Here is an 8058-nt window from a genome sequence, read left to right as displayed (position 1 = left end):
AGGGGAGAAGGATGCTCTCCCCTAGGAGAAGTGGGGCACAGGATTGTCTCTGAGTTGCAGGGCTGAGTTTCGGGGCTTGAACCGAGAAGTAGCATGGAATATGGGAGAGAGCAAGCGTGTGTTTGAAAAGGATTTAGGGTGGAAAACAAAGTATGCTGTGCCGTCAATGAATCTTCAGTTCTCTCTGCACCGTCTTTGGCCGTGTCCCTGCGAACTTACCAGGTCTGATTTTCCCTTGACATACGTAAAACTCCCATTGACTTCAGTGCACTGATTTTCAGAGTAGCAGCTGTTCAGAAAATCCTTAGATTTAACCTCAGAATTTCATATCCTGGCAGTGCTGCTGGCATTTAAGCTCCTCAGACACTCATCCCACCCAGCTTGTCTAGGGCTAGACACTTTGAACTTCAGAGAAAGACCTCAGAATATGAGATTGGCCAAAGCAAATCAATCCCCACTTCTGCCTCGGCTGGCATAGAGGACAGCTGGAAATCTCCAGTAGTCACAGGGAGAGCTGTGGGGCTCCCATTTCATTGCAGCTCCTACAGGTGGGTGGGTAGGGGTGCAGGGGAGGGAAGAGAAACCCTCGTCCCCAGACGAGGAGCAGTAGAGCGGTATGGCGCACGGAAGAGCTCACCTGCAAAGCCCAAGGAGACAGGGATGAGAAAAGGAGGCAGGGAAAGTGGGCGTCATGAAGCTGACCGGGAAATTCCTGATGTTCAGGGTACACTGAAGGCGCTTGCTTCTGACGTTAACCCCCTTTTCAGAGCTAGAGGAAACCCAGAGATACAGAGAAGCACCTGCATGAACTCTTGGCTAAGGCCTGATGTCTCTACCCAGGCAAAAAGCCACTGCGGTGCCTGTAAGGGGCTTTTCTTAGCAAGGCAGATGGGATTCGACCCGGAGCAAGTTCAAAAGAGAATCTTGTAAAAGCTCAGAATAACGTTTAAACAGTCACCTATTAGTACTTATTGTGAAGTTTTGTTAATATAGATGTGATTGCAATGTGGTTTGTGTGTGGTAAGGAATTGGTTTTATTTGGAGAATTTGAAAAGAGTAATAATACTTTGTGCACCTGTGAAAGAGAGAGAAAAGAACAGTAAAGGGCTGTAGCAGTTGCCGTTATCTGTTACATTGCTCCATAGGCTACATAGTAGGCTTTGGGGACCCAACAGTGGGGCTCAGACGGTGCTGGGGTGTCTCTCACCAGTGGGGGGAAAGGGCACTTGAATTGCCCCTTGTGTCTTTGTGACTGTGCACAGGAAGGAGAAGGGCTGCAAGGAGACTTCCCCCAGGACCTTGAAGGAGGCTGGGCGCAGTCCCTTTCCATACACGGTGGGTGCCCTGTGGTCTAACATATGGGACAGCTCAGTGAGAAGTGTGCGATGAGGAACCCTGGGCTTCTGCCTTTGACAGGGCCTCCAAGCTCAGCTCCAAGCCCCATCGCTGGCTTACAACTCCAGAGGTTGGTTTTCCTTTGGCTTTGTGCTGGTTTTGGAGCTGGGTGTCTCCACCAGCTTCTCTGGCTTACTCTGGTTTACTCTAAATGATCTGGTGCTTGAATCTGGCCAATGAGTTTGCCTAGAGATTGGCTGCTGCCAGGCAGTCTCCCACTGACATCAATGCCAAAACTCCTGTGAAATGTCAAAGAGACAAAAATCAGCTGGCTCAGGGACAAGAGCTCCTCCTCAAGAGGAAGGGAAAAGCAGACCCTGCAGGTTGGGGAGCAAAGATGGTTTCAGGTCCCCTTTTGTTGCTCTGATTCTCAGAAGTGGAGCTGATCCTGGTAGGAATTAGAGAGACACTGAGCACCCCTAAAAGCCAGCATCCTGGTAGCCTTCATTGATGTGGAGATGCTTGCCCAAGCCTCACATGACTCTTCTGAGTTGCTTGCATGGGATGCAGCTCCTGCACCAGGGCTGTTCCTCAGGTTGCACCACAGGTCGTGGTTGGGTCCTTTTTCTTTTCATGCACTAGTTGCACTCTGTGTGTCACCTTAAACTATGTGATAAGCAGGAGCCGTGGCTGTAGTGGGACTGGCTACGTTGGCACGTGGTGGGTCAGGATTGACCCTGTAGCCTCTCACTTCCCTGTCACCTTCAGTAAAATTTCACTCTGTTTGGGGTTGACAGCAGTAAGTAAGTTAATGTAACCATGTTATTGTCAGGGTCAGTGCCAATTGCATGGCAAAGTGCTTGACAATCACGTAAATCAAGCCTTGTCTGCCCTATGTCCAGGTCACATTCGCAGAGCGAATGCGCAGGCAGGAACCTTATGGCTGCAGGAGGAGCAGGGGGTCGCCGTTGTTTCTTTGTGCGCTTATTCTCTCACACCATTTTCTCCTCCCTCAGACCTCCTAGCACATGTCAACACTGTTTGCACTCTGCTTAAGGGAATTCCCATCCCCTAATGAGGAGCCCGTTTCATATACCAAACTCCAAAGCAAATCAGCAGGACCATAACCTCCCAGTGTTGCCCACTGCTTGAGAATATGCAATGATCCAGCTCTTCCAGTGATATAAACTGCCTTGGCTCCTCTGACTTCACTGAACTTATCTTGATGCCATGCATGGGAGTGATGTAAGAGTAACCTCCACAGTGAGATACCTACATCTGAGCTTGTTGCTCTAGGTTTCTTGTGTAGCCAATGGAGAGGTAATCTGTGTAGTCAGTGACATACTTAGTTTTGTACTGAAGTAGACATCTGTATTTGGTCAGATCATAGTGCCCCTTGCTCTCCATTGACTATCAGGGGAACCTGAAATCACCCTGAGGCAGACATGTACGTGGTAGCCTTGCGAGTCACCTGATCTGGTGATACCCATTTCCTGCAAGGCCAACTCTGCTAGCGGCCTGAACATCCTCATTTGCCTTTGATTGAGGGACGCAGCCACATTCGAGGATGACCATCTTTGTTTTAGGTGTGTTCATCCATTTTTGCCTATGTCACTTATGAAATCAAACGCGAATAACGCCAGCTCCTTAGGTGGTCTGGATCGGGTTAGCTCTGATGCAGTTAGCTGTGCTATCCTAATTAACACTGGCTGAGTATTTGACCCATATGCTGCGTGCTCAGTATTTTGTACATATGTGCCTATTTCCGTACACTCTTCCAAAAGTAGGCCATGCTCTGTTATACAACCTGAAATGCTCAAATCCCCATGTGGGCTGATATAAAAGTGAATATTTAAATATTTTATCTAGCTTGGCAGCCATTAAAAATACAATTCAGGTCACAGATGATTGAATTGCTCCTCTCTCTCAAGTATACCAAAAGTGGGCTGAGGAGATTCTCCTGTACATTAAGGTATCATGTTCCATGTTAAAATATAGCAACAGCATTTTATTGCCAACAGATAATCACATAGTGCCAAACATTTAATGAGCCCAACCTATCTCTTGAGAGTTTCCCTTTCCATTTTATCTACGTTTTCCTACCTGACAATTTATGGGCATAGATTAAAAATAATAAATAAAAGATTGCCAACAGGGGGAAGTATATTCTGTGTGCATACAAATGAATTAGGCTGGAGTCAGTGAAAGAATAAATAAGCTGTTTTGATTCTGCTTGTAGATCTGAACGGAAGCCTCTAGTCCATGAGGTCCATTAGGAACCTCTTGCGCCTATCTGATTTACCTGAAAGGGGACATTAGAGAGACATCTATTCCGATGGTAAATCGGTCCATTACCTGTGAGATCTAATGTCAGTTATGAAGGCTGGTCAGCTAAAGTTTTGCTAAGATTGGGGAAAGTTTTGGCAGCGTTCACATCCCAGCATTGCATCCCAGCTTCCCCTTAATTTAGGTGAGCATTGGACCTGGCTCTTGAGGCTAGTAGCTCTTAGATGGTCAGTGTCCTGAAAGAAAAAAAAATGTGGGGGGGAGTTTCTAACTTTCCACCCTAGACGGAGTTCTAGGAAAGAGTGAGCATCACTTCCTATGAGGTCTCATGCTTTTGCAGCTATTTTTTCCTGTGAAGGTTTCATTCTGGTGATAAACGTAACGCTGAGCATGGGGTCTCCAGAGAGCTCCCTCCACGTAAACGCCCTCAAACTTCCTCCCTGCAGCTCTTCTGTCTCTGTCTCTCTTTTAAGACACCGGAAAGTCTAAACAGAAGCTGTGTATTTTAGCAAGGAGACGCCTTCTCCTATTTTTAAGTCTGGTCCTGCTTTTCCATTTAAATGCAGTTATTTCTGTAACACAGGTGACAATTCAGGTCACTGGGGAGTGAGCGCTGTGTAACAGTGGGCCTGACTCTGCAGACGTCACAGCAGTCCCTGGCCACAGAGCCTGGATTAACACGTTAGCTTTAACAGTAAACTCCCCAGAGCTTCATATAAGGGAGACAGTCTGTAGCTTTGGAGATGACATTTTGGTGGACATTTTCCAGAGCTGCATGTCCGGCAGGAGCAGATCAGTCTCTCTCACCATGATATGTCCCTGAGGATTGAGCATGGTGAGCCCAGGGGAGACCATCCGGTCGCAGCATGCCATGGGGAAAGACATACGCGTTACTGGGCCTCTCTGGTGGAAAGCTCTCCCAGTCCACACAGTGAAGAGGACAATGTCCTTCGGCACTAGATGTTGGCAAGGGGAGCGTATGTTGTTATTTTCACCATGATTACTGTTTTTTTGTAGTTGTTGTTGTTAATTAGGGGTAAGGTATTATAGGTTGGCATGTCACTTTGTGGACAAAAATAAAAGGGCAAGGAAGGACTCTGTCCTGATGAGCTTACGGTTTACAGCAAAGACCATATAACCTGCACTGCACTTTAGAAGACACAACTGCTCAATCACTTACATACCCATGAATTTACCCTCTCCTGTGGTCGTCATTGCAGGAGTGACTCGCCTGGGCATTGGGACCTTGAGAACAGTGCCCCTTCAAGTAGTGGTAGCAGCCCCTCGCTCGGTGCCCCCCATCAGCACCATGCATGTGTCCCCCACTGATGGCCATGTCAGTGGTCCTCCTGCCCCTACACTGTAACTACGCAGAAGTGCCTGAGCAAAGCACGGGAGCAGCAGGGCCTCGTGACTGCCTGCCTGCCACCAATGTGAGGTTTGTGGCCCATGTTGCAGCGAGACTGGGTTCCCCAGGGAGACGTGCTGATTTTTTTTCTTCAAAGAGGCAGCTATTCCCCTGGATGGTCCTTTCCCCATTTACCCACACCCTGGACAGGGCAATTCTGATTCGTGATGACCATAGTACATCATCTATAGTGGCAGGAAACGTACCCGGGAATGGTACTGCGACTAGGTGTTAGGTATTAAAGCTGTCCCATGCAATTTGTTTGGTGCCCTGTAAGCTTATAGAAAAAGTTTTCCTTCAGGCATTTGCACATAAGCCTCGACTTTGATACGCTTCAGTCTTTTTGAGACCCAGAAGGTTTTCTTTTGGTGAATCTGATTGTCCTTTAACAAACTCCAGGTTTTTTAGGATCACTCACTCAGGCTTCACTTTCTCCAGGTGAAAATTGTACCTGTGTTTTGCTGAGGACAAGTGGTCATGGATTCCAGTGGGTGGTTTGCCCCAAAGGCTTCAGTATACCACGCTCACAAACTGAATAGGAGGAGGCACACTGTGATCTGCCCTAAAGGGGTTGTTCTCTTGTGAGGGAAATTCTGGCTTTATCACAGGGACCGAAGGCTAAGGGAGACAGTGCAGCAGCACGGGCAAGAGGATGGGCTGTCACTTCAGGAAACATGCAGGTAAGACCCAGATGGCACGTGCTTGGCCAAGGCATCCCTTGAAAGCAGTGCTGATGTCCCATTGTCAGGACTAACCTCTTCGTCCTGCATTGGTACAGCCACAGAGGTCTGTGTAATGCTACCTGATGATAGATCAAAAATTCTTAGCCTTCCCCTTTCCACAGATATCTCTCCTAATGCGTATCTTCTCATGGATGGCTCACCAGCCAGCTTTCCAGAACAGCGACCATAGGTACCACAATAGCCTTTTGCTCTTAGCAGGACGGTGCATAAATCTGCTGAAGGCTCTTGTGTTTGGTGGCTTGTGATCCTTAGAGGGTGTGAAATGAATCCTCCACCTCACCTTTTCCATGGTTGCAGGCAACTTCAGGGGACAGGGTTGGCCCTGATGGGCCTTTCTGCCTTATGGTAACTCTGGCACTTCACTGTTTAAAAAATATTAAGACAGAACTGAGGAAACAAACTAGAAATAAAACAGTCTGGCAACTTGGATGGGCTGTCTGGTTATGCTCCTGCCATTCTGTACATCATCAAGTATCATCAAGTATGTAAAACCTGCTACAAAGAGATGAGGAGCGGGGGAATAATCTATTCTCCAGGTCTATGTTGCCCAAAACAACGTAGGATTAAATTGTGAAAGAAAAGAGTAAAATTAGATCTCAGGGAAAGCCTTCTAAAGGGAAGGACAGAGAAGCAGTGGAATAGGTTCTAGTCTCCGTTATGGCAAGTCTTGGAGAACTGGGTAGACGAACACCCGAGAGGAGCACTATCAGTCGCCCTGTGCTGGGCCGGGGGTGGTGGTGGTGCCCACAGGGGTCCCTTCTGGCCTGCTGTGTCCACAGTTCTAGGATTTTGCCTGATCCCCTTCCTTGGCTTGCAATGTTATTGCTTCCAAATCTACCCTGGTAGCTTGCAGCCTCAGTGTTGCCGATCAGACGCTGCTGTTTGATTCTGTGCTCCCTTAGACTTACTGCCCCTTTTCTGATTGTGCTGTGAGCCTCATATACAATAAGGATTAACTTTACTCCAGAATGAACACCTGAGAGGGAAAGATGTGAAGCAGCTGCAGGGAAGTGAACGTGTGTGGCTGTTCCTGAAGTGTTTCAATAGGAAGAAGGCAGGGGCTCCAGCAACCCATTCCTTAGAGACGGTTGATGGTCCACAGATTGCAGTTTGCAAACTGCTCTGTCAGGTTAAGGCCAACACCTTTGAAAACTATCCGTTGATTTGGGGTAGCTCCACTGAGGGGGTCCCTGTCCCAAAAGCTTACATATGATTTCCAGAAGGACCTAGCTGTTTGGTCTCCTTCAGCTGGAGCTGTGAGTCTCCAGCCTGAAGGAAAATCAGACCCAACATTCCTGTCCAGGTGGCCACCAAAAAATGGAGCAGCTGTCTCCATAACCACTTTCAAAAACTGGTTTATAAACAGTGGGGAAATAAGACTGGAACAAACAGCACATCAGACTATGACTCAACAGGTAGATTGGCCTCCTGCCATTTTAGGAAGTGCCTTCTCTCAGAAGGTCCAACCCCAGCTCATCGTTTTCAAATCCCGTTGGTTTTTACCTGTTATGTGTTCCTGATACTTCAGCTAGGAACATTTATCAAATAGAAAATCACTTGTTGTGAAAAAAGACTCCTAAAATTCTTATCCTAAAAGCAAAGTGGACTTTGAGCCTGAGGAAGTAGCTGTGATGTGCGTTGAGGACTTGCTGATTTCTGCTGAGGTGCTTTGAGCTTTGAGGATGAAAGGTGCTATTGCTATAAATCAGAGTTTGGAAATAGGGAATGTCTCAGCATTTATCCTTATACAAAGGTGAGCAAAATCCTTTATGTAGCCTGCATCTATATACATATTTCTCTTCTCCTGTGCTGCAGGAGTTTTCTTATACTGCAGGGAAGATATTTCCAGAGCACTTTACATGCAATTCGTATTCTGCTGATTGCAGGGACAAGCATTAAAAATTACTTGAAGAGCCAAAAAGTCATCTTTTCTAACCACACGGGACTCTTCACCAGGTTTGAGCGGCTGCTGCTTTGGAGAGGCTGGTCAGGAGCAGCGAGGGGGACACCAGGAAGGGTAGAAGTCAGATGGGTCCCTACTTTCGTGCTATGTTGCTTTTCAAAATAGGACTTGTGCGAGACAGACGTGGTGTTCAGGCTTGTGCTGGCTCAGCTCCACTTAGCGGCCGTCATGGGGACCCTGAGAGCAGCTCTTGGGGGAGCTCATGGCTTCCTGGAGGTTTGTTTCCTTGTTTGACAGCGATGTCCCAGGTAGTAGCAAGACTTGCGGGATATCTCCACTTCTTCAGGGCATTAAGGGGGCAGAGCTGAAGCTGAGGTTTCCTT

This window comes from Struthio camelus, chromosome 11 (assembly GCF_040807025.1).
Source record: "Struthio camelus isolate bStrCam1 chromosome 11, bStrCam1.hap1, whole genome shotgun sequence".
NCBI lineage: Eukaryota > Metazoa > Chordata > Aves > Struthioniformes > Struthionidae > Struthio > Struthio camelus.
This window is presented reverse-complemented; position numbering follows the sequence as displayed.